Source organism: Procambarus clarkii, chromosome 40 (assembly GCF_040958095.1).
Source record: "Procambarus clarkii isolate CNS0578487 chromosome 40, FALCON_Pclarkii_2.0, whole genome shotgun sequence".
Lineage (NCBI taxonomy): Eukaryota > Metazoa > Arthropoda > Malacostraca > Decapoda > Cambaridae > Procambarus > Procambarus clarkii.
In genome coordinates this window covers 16632834-16650717 of record NC_091189.1, presented here as the reverse complement: position 1 = coordinate 16650717, position 17884 = coordinate 16632834, and the positions used below count along the sequence as shown (strand labels likewise).

General features: G+C 38.9%; 1 protein-coding gene across 4 annotated transcripts in view; it reads right to left on the bottom strand.

Moving 5' to 3' along the window:
- Window positions 1-17558, bottom strand: part of LOC123757940 (uncharacterized) — a 444009-nt gene extending 426451 nt beyond the window's left edge. For 2 of the 4 annotated variants that reach the window (XR_011231015.1, XM_045741906.2), the window contains exons 1-2: window positions 17401-17558; window positions 67-145 (exon numbers count right to left, since the gene is read on the bottom strand). The gene's annotated coding sequence lies outside the window, so the exon portion shown is untranslated. Of the gene's footprint in view, window positions 1-66; window positions 146-1703; window positions 1841-2748; window positions 2913-17400 lie in introns of those variants that run through there. The other 2 variants (XM_069338752.1, XM_069338753.1) reach the window with 2 other exon arrangements.
- Window positions 17559-17884: the final 326 nt, after the last annotated feature.

The window sequence follows — 17884 nt, the reverse complement described above, 5'->3', positions numbered from 1 at the left end:
GAACATTTTTCAATAAATATATAAGAGATGTGACAGTATCTTAGAATTAGAGTTGGAAATACTTACGTGAGATGTGTGCTTAACTTCTATAAATTAAATATATCTTCTAAATTCCACGACTTGATGTACAATCTGCAAAGCACACCTGCAAAAACACATTAATGGCAATAACTGAACATTATGAAGTGAACATATATATATTGTTTCTGAGCTGGCTAATTCTGCTGAGATGAACAGAGCATGGTATCATAATCAAGGAGGCTTGAGAATGTTGTGCCTATTTTTAAGAAAGGGAGTAGATCACATATATTAAACTGTTAGCAAATTAGCCTACTATCTATTGTGAGAAAATGCCTTAAATCAACAAAGTAAATGCAATTGGCAATTGTATACATTTTCAAAAACAAAACTATTCAAAGGATTCACTACATGGCTGTACTAATGGCCACTCATGTTTGATAAATTTACGTTACTCATTCTTCCCCAGTATATTTGAACTAGTTGCTAGTGGTAAAAATTGCAAGATTATATACCTGTACCTTGACTTCAGGAAAGCCTATGATATTGTGCCTCATGTAAGACAGTATAAAAGTGGAAATTCATGATATTGGGGGTGTTATCTTAAGTTGGATTATGGCATTATCATATCAAAGGAAGCATAACCTAAATGAAGTTCATATGTGTGGGTTACCGCAGGGCTCTGTCCTAGAACCTCTTTTGTTTACCACATATCATAAAAATATCATATATATATATATATTATTAAATATGACCGAAAAAGTAAGATTAATAATTCTAACACGAATTTTCTCAATCTTTCGTACATTTCTTTTCACTGTTGGAGGTAAATCAAAAATCAATTCTCCAAAATTCATTTTTATTTCTAGTCTGACGCGACACGAGCGCGTTTCGTAAAACTTATTACATTTTCAAAGACTTTTAGTTTACAAATACACAACTGAATAGAACTTACTGTTCTATTCAGTTATGTATTGTACTGTTCTATTCAGAAATGTAAGTTCTATTCAGTTGTGTATTTGTAAACTAAAAGTCTTTGAAAATGTAATAAGTTTTACGAAACGCGCTCGTGTCGCGTCAGACTAGAAACAAAAATGAATTTTGGAGAATTGATTTTTGATTTACCTCCAACAGTGAAAAGAAATGTACGAAAGATTGAGAAAATTCGTGTTAGAATTATTAATCTTACTTTTTCGGTCATATTTAATAATATATGTCTACAGGAAAGACTGCTACCAAAATATACTAATATATATATATATATATATATATATATATATATATATATATATATATATATATATATATATATATATATATATATATATATATATATATATATATATATATATATATATATATATATATATATATATATATATATATATATATATATATATATATATATATATATATATATATATATATATATGCAGTATGTATACCCAATTTAGACATCCTTAAACAGCAACAATAACAAATTTTTAAAGAATAAGAAAGATTATGGGGGAAAATATATTCAAAGACTTAATATTTTTTTTTAATTGATACAAGGCAATTAAGCAATACTTTAAAAGATATAAGATTACTTAATATAATTTAAAGCAGGAAATCAATAAGATGCAGATTATCTACGGTAATGTCAGGTCTGACTGTTTAAGCATGTTATCTTCCAATTTTCATACCCTAGGCAGCAGCAGAATAAGCTACAGGTACCATCCAACCTTGTTCTGTTCAGACAGCACAACTATTGTTCAGTACTACTGTATTCGTTTTCTGCACACCTCAACATTCCCCCACAGCCTCCAACTGTTTAGCTGACTCAGTTTTGTTGTTTTAGTAGCACTTATGAACACTGAAAAATGTTCTTCCCTTGTAACCTGTGACATTTCAATAAAAATTAAGAGAAGTATATGGAAGAATTCAAATTTACTGTGAATAATTAAAAATAGAATGGAAATACTTGTGCAAAAATAATACATAAGCATCTTTCAGTGGAGCTAAATACAGTAGAAGCGGCCTCAAGCCAATATGCCTTTTGTAGTTTCCATTATTCTTATGTTTTATATAGTGATATAATTATTCAACATCGTTGTGAACCACCTCGCTAGAGTGGCTCCTTAAGTCTCTGAGGTGGGGGCCCAGGTATTGGTATGTTACTGCTGTCCTAAAATAGAGTAGTCACCACACAGACTAGGCTAAACCGTCTGCAAGGGTCCTTGCTCCTTCATGTAATGTTATGTGCAGGTGAAAGGTGTTGCCTTGTATAACAAAATAGTTGAAGATCAAGTTTAAGTTATAGAAATCAAGTTTAAGTTGTATAAATCAAGTATAAGTTCCGAAAAATAAGTTTAGGCTATGTAACTTAATTAATCAAGATTAAGTTATGGAAATCAACTATAGATTAGATAAATCAACTATATGTTGTGGAAATCACGCTTAAGTTGTAGAAATTAAAGTTGTAAAAATTAAGTTTAATAATGAGCTTTCTGTAGGTTCCTTAATTCTTACTCACATGACAAAGGAAAAATATGGTGGTGTTATGCACAAATGGGTACTCTGAATCTCCAGGAAAAATTCGTGAGTATTTAAATGTAAAATGATAAATTCTGAGAGCCGTGGCGTGACTATAGGGACTTAAGACAGTGCACAGTGTACTGGACAGGATGTGACTGGCTGATATTAAACTGTACGACCCTGTTAATGAAGAACTGGGCCAGCTTTACGTACCCACACACTTGTTTCTTATGTTATGTAGTTCGTCGCCGTTTCTGCATCGACTGTTGATGGAAGCTACTATAAAAATACTTAAAAAGTCATCAGTCAGTGTCTTTCGGTTATCTCTTACTATTTTCAGCTGTTTACACAGCGTGCATGCACATAAGCATGCGAACGCTCGCGCGCACACCCCCCCCCCCCCCTTACACACACACGCACACAGTTGATAGGCGGGACCAAAGAGCTAGAGCTCAATCCCCGCAAGCACAACTAGGTTAGTACACACACACACACACTCATTCATGCATACGATACAATATTGTGTGTGTTTCACTTAAAATTAGTACTGTAGTTTTAAACTAACGCTGAGCAAACATACCTCAGCGTTATTGGCTAGTGTTATTTGCGCTAACACATGAGAAGTAGAAGAATATATGCAAAGCGTATACAATCCTTCTCTTTTGACACTAAACTTTAATAAACAGAATTCTTGGAGGGCCAAATTTACGTTCTGGGCGGCTTAGGCTATGTAACTGTGTTGCTACATGCTCTCTGCTGTCTTATCAAACTAACAGCACTAAGGTAAAGTAAGGTAATTTTGGGAAGGCACTAAGTCCGTATGAGGACAAGGGGGCTGGAATATGAGGAGAGAGTGAAGGAATGGTGCCCAACCACCTGGGACCAGATTCACGAAGCAGTTAGTCAAGCACTTACGAACCTGTACATCTTGTCTCAATCCTTGGCGGCTTTGTTTACAATTATTAAACAGTTAATGAGCTCCGAAGCACCAGCAGGATGTTTATAACAATAACAACAGTTGATTGGGATATTTTCATGTTTGAAAACTGATTAATAAATGTAACCAAAGCAGTAAAATATTGAGGAAAGATGTACACGTTCGTAAGTACTTGCGTAACTGCTTCGTGAATCGGGCCCCTGGACCATTGGAAATATAACGTCTACGTGCACAAAGCGAGGCTGTCCCGACCAGTCCAAGTAAATGGGCCTAAACCCCACCATTGCAAATATTGACTTATTTTATTCTTGATTATACTGGCATTTCTTGCGTTAGCGTTTTCTCCGACCAACCACTTGGGCTGGACGGTAGAGTGACGGTCTCGCTTCCTGCAGGGCGGCGTTCAATCCCCGACCGTCCAAGTGGTTGGGCAACATTCCTTCCCCTTGTCCTATCCCAAATCCTTATCCTGATCCATTCCCAGTGCTATATAGTCGTAATGGCTTGGCGCTTTCCTCCTGATAGTCCCCCTTCCCCTCCTGATCATTATAGTAAAGTGTAAGAGAAAAAGCTAACGCTTTCTTAAAATCTATTACATACGGAAATATCTGCACTGGCGACGACCTTGATTCTTGCAAGGTCGGCGATCAATCCTTTGATGGCTCAAGTGGTTGGGCATCGTTCCTTCTCCCAGTCCTCATAACCCAGTTTCTTCCTGTCTTCACATCCCAAGTGCTGTATACTGTGATACAGTATGTATCATACTGGCTTAGCACTCTCATAATTACCTTGCACTGGCTTCGCATCCCAAGTGCTGTATACTGTGATACAGTATGTATCATACTGGCTTAGCACTTTCTCATAATTACCTTGCACTGGCTTTATTACCTTAATTACCTTATACTGCACTTGTACAGTGTACTAGACCAAAGGGCGTAACTCCCTATAGATTTGTAAGCATGAGATAAGTAAACCGGCTTCGCAGGCAAGGATATTTTTAATTCTGTCTTACTAATGCATCGCCAGGATAACAATAAAAGTAGAATTTAAATTGTAAGAGTAAGATGGGGCACGAACTAGAGTCCAAAGATGTGCAAGACGCCCATGCCACAACCGCGCCGCGAACAAAGGGCCACGAATGACAATAGACCTTTAGCGACAATGGAGCTATTGTTTTACATATTTGTATACTGACATTGGTATTGATATCGTAGTGACATAAGAGCAAAACTTAATACATTAAAAACAGAGTAGAATATACTAATGTGAAAAAAGAAACCAAGCCGAAGAGCAAGGAGGAACAAGAGAAAGTAGCCCAAACAGAAAGCAAGTACCACAAAAAACTCAATAATGTCGCCGTGAAAAGAACCATCACAGCTGACAGCCACCAAAACAACAATAACAACACCGTATAAACTTTCTGGCGAAAACTTTTAGCACGCCGCAAGTGTTTTTGTCTGAGAATTTCCACCAAACTCTTCCCTCCCTTCCCTCTCCTCTTTATTCCGCACTCTGACTTTCCTTTCATGCTCTCTCCTTCATCCCTAGGAGCTAAAGAACACGAAGAAAGAGAAGGAACGAATATGTAATTGCTAAATACAAATAAATACACCAGGCATACAAAATAGCGTTCTTTTCCTTTCACTGACGCCAGGGGAACGGTTGTCGTAATAGGAATAGCAAAAATTGCCAGCATAAATTACAACAGGAACAGTGTGTATATATATTATATATATATATATATATATATATATATATATATATATATATATATATATTAGGCAAATCGGGCTTTGCATAGTAGGCTGAGAAGAGCGTTCTGGCTACTAGGTACGACATACATATTCAATGAAGGGGCACGATATATATATATATATATATATATATATATATATATATATATATATATTGGTGTATACTGGCAGCAGGTTTTCTTTCAAACATGTTTCATTGAATATGACCGCATATTCTGTATTTATTATTTTCTGGTTTAGGGCTTCTATCCCTCTAACTATTTTCTTAGCATCAGGGCTTAATTGAAATAGGAGTTCTCCAAAACTCATTTTCGTACTTTTAAGGTGAAGAAAAGAAGTGATTTACTATAGAGTGTATTACACTTATTTGTATAATTTGCACGACGTTTCGAACCTCCATGGTTCATCCTCAAGTGAACAGATCTTACAATACTAGTTGATTTTATACCCGCATTAGGTCAGGTGATAATACAATGAAGGTGAAAACATGGGGGAATACATAAGGGATAAACATAGGGGCTGCAGAAGGCTTATTGGCCCATACGAGGCATCTCCTATCTAAACACAAAGATTAATTCAGTGTAATTGGCCTGTTATGTTGGACATTGTCTTCTGTGTTGGCATCGATATGTTCTTGTCTTGTCCTTACTCTCATGGTGGGTAGAGTAAATAGTTCCGTGATTTGGGTGTTCATGGTAGGTCGCTCTATTCTTATGTGAATTGCCTCAAGATTTTGTAATCTTCTTGAATCTTGGGTTTTGTCTATTATGCAAGTATTCTTGTTCAACATTTCTCTTGTTAGAGTAATGTCATGGGCTTGTCTCATGTGATTCCTAGGGGCACCAGATTGAAGATGGCATGTCAAACGCCTCGTCAGCTTGGTCGACGTCATACCTATGTACTTACATTGAAGGTTACATCCTTCGTGGGGGCAAGTGTACATGTATACAACGCTTGACTGCTGTAGAGGGTTCTCCGTCGGCTTCGGGCTGTTTTTGATAAGGAGTTCGGAAGTCTTCTTGGTTTTGTAGAATATTATCAGGTTTATGTTTTGGTTAGGAGTAGTGCTTTTTACTCCTTTACGGATTATTTCTTTCATTATTCTTTCCTCTTTTATATGTTCACTGTGCATGGTTGATTTGTAATATAATTTTATTGGGGGTGTTGTGGTCGATAGAAGCCCTAAACCAGAAAATAATAAATACAGAATATGCGGTCATATTCAATGAAACATATATATATATATATATATATATATATATATATATATATATATATATATATATATATATATATATATATATTATCTACATGGCACATTCAGGGCACGACGGTGTTGAGAGTGAGAGTGTAACCCAATTACCTCCCTAAATTGATAAGCGGAGTATATGTGCCAGATGTACTGAATATTGTAAAATCCTGATAAGGTTTAATTAGGTGAACCCCAGTACACGGCTTATATTTTGCTGCTGACATTTATAGATGATATTACCACTCGGTTTTTTTAATAATTTAGTTTACAGTACTTTAAAATAAGTCTCAAAGTTCTAGTTTCCGACCATTAATTCATCTACTGGAATGATAAAGAAAGTTGAGAACATACTCCAATTCCTCACAATATCTCGATGCAAGCACTTGGCCATTTTTCACTGGACAAAAATGGAGCGGAACGAAATTTAGGTTTGGTCCTATTAAGCCACATTTAACCAGGTCTATATAGCGGTAAATACAAAAAATTTTTATAACAAATTAAAAACAAAAAATTAAATGCAGTTTTTGCATTGGATTATGTATAACTGTCTGCACTCATTAAATGTAGCATTTAGAGTGGTCAAAATTTATTGCATTCACTGTCTGCCCAATCCTCTAATACCTTCATTGATAACGCACAGAATAAAGCGAAGGTTAACCGAGTTCCGTTGCAGACCTCTACCACTCACAGATAATGGTTAAATAAGAAATGCGTAATTGGATATATAAAGCAATTTTCCACAATAGAGCAAAATATAGCATCCAAGCCTTTTCGGGTAGGGAGGCTGGTATCCGCCCCTCTGGAGAATGATGCTACCTTAACCTTCGATAGTCAAGCTGAACTCTGGTCCCTTACGGACCTCTGCCACTCGAAAAGACAGTGGCTGTAGTAAATGCGTAACTAGATATATCAAGCAATTTCCCACACTACAGCAGAGGATCGTACCCAAGCCCTGTGGGGGGGAAGGAGGAGCGGTCGAGTTCCCCTCACCCTGGAGACGGGGCCACATGCTTGCTGCAAGTGGCCGCCGCAGGTTCCTGGCGCACAGCTGTTGCCGCTAAATTCTCAGATAAAACTTTTCCTCCAATGAGTGTTATGTGTTTTCATGGCTCTGGGGGCGCTTTAATGGCCTCTGTCTTGTTATTATGGTCGCAGGCATAGTTTGAGTGGCTTAGTAAGTTTTTGTGTATATAATTTGCAAACGTTAATGTTTATATACGGTGTTATATATATATATATATATATATATATATATATATATATATATATATATATATATATATATATATATATATATATATATATATATACACACACACATATGTATATGTATATGAACACAACCGTGTAGGAGAACAGACAAGGGTGTGACATGAACACATAGCAGATAGAGGGAGCGGGGCTTAACTCCGGGAAGGTCGAAGATAACAGTTGTGGGAAAGGCCAGACTGGCATGGTTGCACCTGTTCACAGTTGCTTTGGTTATCGTTACCTTGACAGTTTTGTTGTTAGTTATAATTTGTGTTTTGTTACTTTGTAATCATTATTTTTTTTGTTTTAATTGCTTTAGATATCTATCGTGTTGGGGAGATGGCTGATGCTTTTGTTATTGCTATTGCAATTATTTTCTAAATTTATTGTGTTCTATGTGTTATTATGTGTTGTATTTATGTTGCAGTTGGAACTGTTAATAGGTATTATATATGTTTGAGACAATAATGTGATATACGAGATTCAAAAACTATTTCGGTACGCCCGAGAATTCCGTTTACAGAAAACCAAATTCTTCAAAGAAAACGTTTTCAGCATACACGTTTTATCTTTTAAACCAATAATTTATAGTACAATAAAGTTATATTTGAGAGACCGAGCAAGAGGCAGGTTTCCCATTTCATGGAGATCAATGACCTCCACAACCCTGGCCAATAACTAGAAAATACTCTGTTTAGGACAAAGGTTCACGTTTTAGTTTGCATGTAGACTATTACTGACACTATAATATGCTTGCAGATCATCACAAATATCTAGACAACTATCCAGATGGTTTGAGGGGAGGTGAAGTCTCTCAGGGTAATAGATTTGGTCTAAGGGCGGGCTCATTTGAAAGCGTTAATGTGGTAGTGACCAAGTTACCCACCCCGGCCTGGTTTTATAATTTACAAAAAAATCAGACAGGTTAAAAAAAACTTTTTGCTTTCATATGGGCTACATTTGTTATTTCTGTTTAAATTTAAACTTGCATTTTTTTTTAAATACTGATTAAACAGATAAAAATCCAACTCGCCCCAACCTGGGCGGATTGGGTTTAAAGAAAAAAACATTTTTTTTTTACCAACCCTGAATGCATATTACATCGAGATTTGCAGAATAATTACTAATTAATCAGAGATACCTCAGGAAAACGAATCTTAATTTCTGCTTGGTTGAAGGATGTTTGAAAAATTGAAGGATGTTCGAAAAGCGAAAGGGTGATATTCAAAACGTTTCTAGTGTGTTGGGGACTGTTAGGATAAAAATAAAATTGAATCGATTTATAGTCGTTTGGAAATAAAAAATAGAATGACGAAGACCAATGATGTAAGAAAATAAGCGTTAAGTGCTCTTAACAGAAAGAGGATTCACAGACTGTTCGAGAAATAAGCTTATCATACTCCAGATAGACGTTGTAAAGTTTGGCAGTGCTTGGAGTGTGACTTTGCTAGGCGTGTCGTAAGAGCGAGGAAGTGAATAATCTGCGTCAATCTATGGTACTCTCAGGCTTGCAACGGTGGGGGTCCCCTGCTGGCTGCCCGTCCATCAGTCTGTCTGTTTCTACTTTTCTCGTTCTCTGTCTCTTTCTGCCAGTGTGTGTTTGTTTGTTTTTCTATCTCAAACAATACGTACGCATCACGCCACTACCCCAACAACAAAATCCTCAACTTCTACTGAGAAGTAATCAGGTCAGGGACATTCCGAATCAAGAGCTGCAGGGCTACTGCATAACCCACTGCAGAGCTAACCTGAAGGTAATACAGAAAACGACGGTAAAACAAAATTTGGATCAAAGGTTTTGTACTAGCCTCATCGATGACAAGGCCAGTCAATAATACAAGAGTTAAAATGAAATAGGATATAGCTTGGCTGTTTCTGCCAATGATGGTCCCATTTTGCAAGTGATTGTTTAACGGCTGGAACTTTAATGATATTGTTGTTGCTATAGATTCAGCTACTCGGAACAAGTTCCAAGTAGCACGGGCTATGGCGAGCCCGTAACTTACCTGGCACAGGAGCGGGGCAAGTGGCACGGGTTATGGTGAGCCCGTAGTGGACTTACCTGGCACAGGAGCGGTGCCTCGTACTTTAATGATAGATTGATTGATGAAGATTAAGCCACCCGAAAGGTGGCACGGGCATGAACAGCCCGTAAGTGGTGGCCCTTTTGAGCCATTACCAGTATCAAGAGCTGATACTGCTGATACTGGAGATCTGTGGAGGTGCGACTGCACCCTGCGTGACGGGAGATGTCTCCCGTCAACAAATGTATGATGATGAAGATGAAGCCACCCAAAAGGTGGCACGGGCATGAATAGCCCGTAAGTGGTGGCCCTTTTGAGCCATTACCAGTATCAAGAGCTGATACTGGAGATCTGTGGAGGTGCGACTGCACCCTGCGTGACGGGAGATGTCTCCCTTGTGAATGTGTTTAAGATGAAGATGAAGCCACCCAAAAGGTGGCACGGGCATGAATAGCTCGTAAGTGGTGGCCCTTTTGAGCCATTACCAGTATCAAGAGCTGATACTGGAGATCTGTGGAGGTGCGACTGCACCCTGCGTGACGGGAGATGTCTCCCGGACCAAGTGGTGACCAGATGGTGGTTTAATGATAGCTAGTCCGTCATATTTATCCTCTCCCCCGCCCTCCTCACTTATTCTGACATGTGATTGATGAAGATTAAACCACCCAAGAGGTGGCACAGGCCAATATTCTCAACTATCAAAAGTCGCCACACGGCCAAAGTAGCGGAAGGAAGATCCACTGCGATATGGTACGATCAACAACATACTGGTTACTCCTCTTTCAAGCCTGGCAAAAAGATATCCAGAGATATTGCAGTAACCATACACAGACTCAGACTTGGTTACAAGTGCTGCTGGGAGGTAATAAACCCAATAGTTAAAGAGTGTCAAAGAGTGTCACTTTTGTGAAATAGAAGCAGAGGCGCCACTATTGCACTACTTACTGGAATGTGAAGCTATGAAGCCCTGCGCATCAAACTCAACATTAATCCAACGACAGCAGCTGCATTAGATGCACATTCCACCGCGACTACAATGATTAGAAAAGCCGTTGAGGAACGGGACTCATTAGTGAGCATTCTGCATCTACATCCGGCACCAAGATAATGTTAATAAAACAAGATTAAAACCAGTGCACTAAAACAGAAGCGATAAATAAGCAGGGGAAAAAGGAGAAATCCCCTCCTCCATTTTAAACTTAGGCCCAAATATCACAGAAACAAGGTTATCACCTATAACCAAACTCAATTACGGGCTCACCATAGCCCGTGCTACATGGACACTTCGTTCTGAGTAGCTAAATCTGAAACAACAACAAACATGGCACAGGCATGAATAGCCCGTAAGTTCTGACATGTGACCCTCACCCACTTTTAGTCTTTCCAACATGTACTACACCCTCCCTACCTATTCCAGTGAGTACCACTCACCACCCCCCCCCCTCCCTTCACCATTCCAGAGCATACTACTCCCAGTCTCGAGGCGATAACACTAAGACTGTGAAGCAGTATCCTTCCCCGCGATAACAGCTTGATGGTTAAATGCAACCTCAGAATATTGAGAAAAAAAAATTGTACCACTTACGGGCTATTCATGCCCGTGCCACCTCTTAGGTGGCTTAATCTTTATCAATCAATCGATAACACTCACATACCTCTTGTTCCTCAAACTTGAAGCAACTTTCATATCGTTCTCCAAGTCTTGACAATATCACAAGGTTACCATGGCTATGATATTCACACCTGTACCAACAACCTCCCTTGTCCATGTTTTGGCAGTAACATTTACTCATTTACTCCATATCTCGCCACTAACCCACTAACATCCCATTTTTCTGCCGGTAACACGTGCCCTCTGACACCCTGCAGATCTCAGTAAAAACATTGTTATATAATTCTTGACAGTAATACTTGGTCCACATAGAAGGCAATCACGTTGTATATTTTGACAGAAATGAATGATGTGATATTTGGTTCAGTTGAGAAGGTAAGTATGCCTAGCTCCTTAACATTCACTAAACGGAATTTTCTCCTCATTCGCTAGAATAGTACCTTTACTGAACTGGCTCGTTGACTGATTGCTTTTGCATCCTCAGTAGAGCTGATGTGAATAGCAACAAACTTGAGCTTGATACATTAGACGACATTTCCCAACCAGTGCTATTGCTTATTCAATTGCGTTATGTAACGGCCATCACAATATCGCAGGCAACGGCTTTGATTCTGTGAAACATGGTATCCCAACGTCAGCAACTTTTTTGACGTATAGGCAAACGTAATTATTATGCCTTGTACTAAAACTGTGTTTTGATTAGTAGAAAATATTATATCGTAAGAAAGAGTGAAGTGTGGGTTGTATTTATATATATATAGAAATCATTACACTATCTAGTGAAGGCGAAGCTGTGTATAGTTTATGAGGTAAAAGTCAATCCATATTGTCCGACAGAAGCATCGTTAGGCCTAGTGACGTGTTCAGCTGACTGGCTCAGGATAATCTCCAGACTTAAAATTCAATCAACTTTGAAAATTCAGTCGAAAAAAACATCATTACTCAAACAATTTAAATTTACTTCACACTAAAATTTGGTGAAACTGAGAAGATAAATGCATCAAGAGAATGCGGAACGTCATAGATGAAACTTTTGAAAGATTTATAATGTCTATTAAAAAAATAATGTAATTTATTTGATAATCAGTCCTCATCTCATTACCGATGAGATGAGGACTGATAATATACCCCCGGGAAATCTATATACATAAACAGGCGTACTTAATCTTCGAGTTAAATAACCTGAATATAATCACTCCTACATTGGCTGAGAAAGCGGTTAATAATCTACAAAACTACTTTATAAATTGACATTAAATGCAATTCCTTACAATTATATCTACCAACATTAAAAACATAATTATTAAAAAGGTAAGGCAATGACAAAAAAAGGGGTAAGCCTTGAAGACTATTCAAAGTAATTATAAAAGGTGCCAAATCCAAAAGGCACCGACTCAAAACAAATATTTGAGTTTATAGATATAGGAATATTTCAGCTGATCCTATCCTAGCCAATAGTACGAACACTTAAGCTGGTCCCAGCCTAGCTAATATTACGAATATTAAATAGATCGGTTAAGCATTAATACTGATCACGCCGAATCAACTGCGCAACAGGCGACTTAGCGTAATACCGTACCTGTTTTACGAGCCTCACGTTAGGCCTAGACTTTATATTAAAACTCATACTGCCGTACCAGCTTGATGAACAACATTCAAAAGATATCAAAACTTTACAGCCCACGAGTTATCGAGGACAGCTTGGTTAGAGGGCAAACATATAGTGCTAGGCTATATTTACGACTTGTGGAAACTGAAATTATAGTGTACAAATTTTAGATTCATCCGAGATTTAGTTCACCCGTTGATCGGTATTCAATTGAGCGGGGACGTGACACACAGACAGATAGACAGGCAGACAGACAGACAGACAGACAGACAGACAGACAGACAGACAGACAGACAGACAGACAGACAGACAGAGACAGACAGACAGACAGACAGACAGACAGAGGGGACGTGACAGACAGACAGGCAGACACACAGACCTGCACCAACCCCACAGGACAGGACGGAGCAGGTGGTGGTGCCCCTCCCTGCATGCCATCCTCGTTTAGACTTATTGTCATACCGGATGTACGCGTCGACATCCCTCCCGTTTTCTTTCTGAGCTCAAACTTTGATCGAGTACTATGACATGACAAAAAACCGGCTATGCATGTTGATATGACACTACTGATCGTAGACTTCTCGTCGTGGCACTACTGTCAGTATGTTTGTCGACATGACACCACTGTCAGTAAGTTTGTCGACATGACACCACTGTCAGAAAGTTTGTCGACATGACACCACTCTCGGGAAGCTTTTCGACATAGAACATCAATGACAGTAAGCTTGCCGGCAAAATACAAAATTGACAGTAAGCATGTCAGCATACGACATAACTGACAGTAAGCGTGTCAACATAATACATCATGATAGTAAGCTTGACTTTATAAAAATAATGTACATTTGCCATACTCACCTGCAGTCAATTGTACAGTATCTCAAAACTTTAATGATTACCATTCAAAATTGCCCTTAACTGAGGCACGATTGCAACATGCTTGTCTGAAGCTAAATAGATACAGTAAAATTAATAATGGTATGAGTCAATTTTACAAGGATTCCATCTCTCGTTTCCCAAAGAATCTTTAAGGATCTGACTATAACCTTTGATTGTTTGTAAGCAGCCTGAGAACAAAAATAAACCAAGATTTCCAAGAACGCTTCGAAGATGTGAGGCCAAGTGAAATATACACAAGTTTTTCCAACTATCATCACACTACCGTGCAAGAAGAGACACATATTTGTGGATTATTCACAAAACATTTTCCGACTATGTTATTACTTTTCGGTTGTTGCAGGCTCAGGGATTTTGCATTACCTGTTGATGTAGACTTAGCCAAACGTAAACTCAGGAAACCTATTTGCACACCCTGCATCACTATGATGGAATGCAAACAAAATGGAACATTTATAAATAACTATTATAAATGTTAAAAAAATGTATAAATACTTCATGCAAAATTATATAATACAAAAAATCTGAATAATCCCAAGTTGCCTACCGAAGGTCAAGCATGCATGTGGCAGTAGTAAATTTTCCTCCACCTACTGGATGGGTGTGGGCTGCATGATAAGCAAATGAAAGATCATTCTAGTTGTCGGGGACAGGAAGCTTGTGTATATATAGCTTAGGCTTGTATCAAGGACCCTCCCTCCCCGATCGACCTACTGACCCTCCCAAGGATGCAACCCCATAACAGTTGCCTAAATCTCAGGTACCTATTAACTGCTATCTTGAGGTTATCTTCTTGAGATGATTTCGGGGCTTTTTAGTGTCCCTGCGGCCCGGTCCTCGACCAGGCCTCCACCCCCCAGGAAGCAGCCCGTGACAGCTGGCTAACACCCAGGTGCCTATTTTACTGTTAGGTAACAGGGGCATAGGGTGAAAGAAACTCTGCCCATTGTTTCTCACCGGCGCCCGGGATCGAACCCGGGACCACAGGATCACAAGTACAGTGTGCTGTCTGCTCGGCGACCGGCTAGGTGAAAGGAAACACGCCCAACTATTTCTGTCCTGCCCAGGAATCTGAGTATCCCCAGTTGTGAGTCGAGAGCCTCCTGTACTTTGACCTTAATTCTTGCATCGCATGCAACAAGTTCACTACAAAATGAATTGTTGTATATAACCATCACTGGGCCCAGCACCCGAACCCATTACGTGACTAACATTTATGCTAATGGACTACTGGATAGGGTTCCATGATTAACTTAAAAACACTTGTTCAAACCTCTCAGCATCTTTCCTTTTTATATACACAATGAAGTTTGTTGTTTTTATGCCCCAACTTAAAACAGGAGATAAGCGTTAAGATTGGTGAGAACACTATCAGACGCTCCTTGAAGAAGCGAAGAACGACATTTGAGCCTATGATCTACAGGCTACAGAGCCCATATTGCTGTGCCTGTGAAGGTGACGCTTCTATCTGGAATACAATAACATCACTTTCTCACTTTTTAACTCCTTTTGTTATAGATAAGATAGCGAGGAGAATGTGTAAGCATTTTGTAAGTGGGCAGGTGTGCATGCGTTCTTGGGCGTGGGTATGTCAACTTGTTCTTGCCCACGGGTAGGTTCACCTGTAATTGCGTGTGGGTAGGTTCACCTGTCCTCGCGGGTGCGTAGGTTCACTTGTCCTTGTGCGTAAGTTGGTATGCCACGTGTTTGAGTAAATATTATATTTTCAATATTTTGTTTAAATCTTCGTTTACGCACTTGTGGTTAAATACCATCCTGTCTACTTGATAGCTGGCCATGTCGCTCATTGTTCCATAGTCAATTCTTCAAATCTTAAATATGAACTGGCCTTTTACTTAGCCTTGAGTGACGTTGCCAAATGTATCCGGTGGGCATAATTTTAATTAAATATATTGGGGAAGTGCACAGAATTTGGATATGAGATAAAATGTTAGTATATGTTTGGGAAGGTGTAAGTTAGCTAAAGTTTGGTTAGGTTAAGTTAATTAGGTTAGGGAATGTAACATTTCCATTAGAATATAGAACTGCGTACTCGGCAACTTGTATGTAATGTCACTAACCTCTATTTTCGGGAATAAAAACTGGGTACGTCATTATGATATGATATCCTGTATTGAAATGCGTAGTACCCTAGTGACCTCGATATCACACACACTTATGATAAACAATTATGATTAATACTATCTATATCGAAGTATGCAGCTAAGATATCAATCCAGGAAATACAGTAAGAAATATTATTGATGTATAGATTCAAAGTTGAGTGTATTATTAAATGCATACCTTCGAGATTATAAAAAAAACAGCCTTGAAGAGTGCGTAGTCTCAAAATTTGGCACAATATGCGTATACACTTAGTGAATACGCATATTGCTATACACTACACGTAGTGTATATACATACACTACGTAGTGTATATACATTCACTACGTAGTGTATATACATTCACTACGTAGTGTATATACATACACTACACGACCCCTTTCTTTGATAACATTAATTCGAATATCGCCTCCATGGAATATTATTCATGCAACGTAACTTAATAAACCCATTTTTACTGAAAATTTATGAATAATCTCCGGTGTCGACTAGTTAGCGTGGTGATGAAACCCCCAGGCCGGCCTCAGCGTGCAACAAGTCTACACAAAAGTTTACGCACATACCGGACCCAAGCGTATGACTTCGTCCGAATCTTCCTAACTTATAGAAATACAAAGAGACACAATTTAAATGCTGTTATTTGTATAAAATTTAATTTGTACGTTGGTACTATGAACAAAAAAAACCCTGGAGCATTCATTGTGGGTCATGGCTGCTCCCACATCAGTGTGTTTCCTGTTTGCTTCTAACGCAAACTTTGAGGGTTTTAATCTTCGCTTACGCACTCGCGCGCCATAAGTGTCGATTGCCAACTGATATACAAGTGTTACTGGCTACAATGAGAGGGACAACACCTATTGTCCCAGAATTTAGGATGTCACATTGAATATTTGATTAGAATGCCGTACGACAGTGTCTACACATCTACACCTACAATCCACGTCGCTGCCAGACGAAAACCTTGCACACACTGAAAGCTATGTTTTAAGTGTTTTCGTATCAGTGATTAGTATTAAATGTCGGCAGACACAATCTAGCTTTAAAGCTGGAACTAACTAACCCCAGGAGAGCGTTTAAATAAATATTTTTGAGTGAAAAATAGTGATGAATGGTACGAAGGTGAAGTTTCATTCATATCCCCCCCACACACACCTCCCCCGCCCTCTGCTTCAGCCTGTTATTCATTTTCAGGTAGTTGTCCAGGCATAACTATTGCACATGGCAGAGCTCCGAGTCACTACACGACACCTCCTAAGCCCTCCACGTATCCAATTTTAGCATCACTGCGGCATCAACACTCTTCCAGATGGGTGTATCGGGCCCCCCTACCCCACCACAACCACGCTTCGACAACCGGCAAATTTTAACCACGTTACCCAATCAGTTATCCACACCAGCATGTTCCTACCTCACCACACGCGGAGATCTCGTCGTATTGAGAGTAATCCCATCAGAATAGCGACGATAAACAGGAGGAGACGGGAGATATATGGAGTCCAAATGTGGATTGGAGCCTGCCTGGTGCTTCTCGTCTAGCTTGGCCCGACACTGTCCAAAGTTGCCAGCTTTAAGCACGTGGCACTCCTGGTATGCTTCATTTCGCGATAAATGCGTGGGAGTTCATCATGCTATTGCGGTGTCGGTGCGGGGTTGATGGAACTTTAGGTGCGCGTATTTGCTAGGTTAAATTGAAAGCCTTGTGTGTTTGTAGTGGCGATAAATATATTATATTAGGGACTGATGTCATCTCCTCCCCCACGTGGCCCGCATGCCGACAAAACTCACTGGTTATCGTTCTCTTCCCATTAGTGTGTGTTTTCTTCAGTTTATATATAAATTCCATTTATTTAGTCATTATAATACACTCATACTTCGTTTATTATCTTATTGTC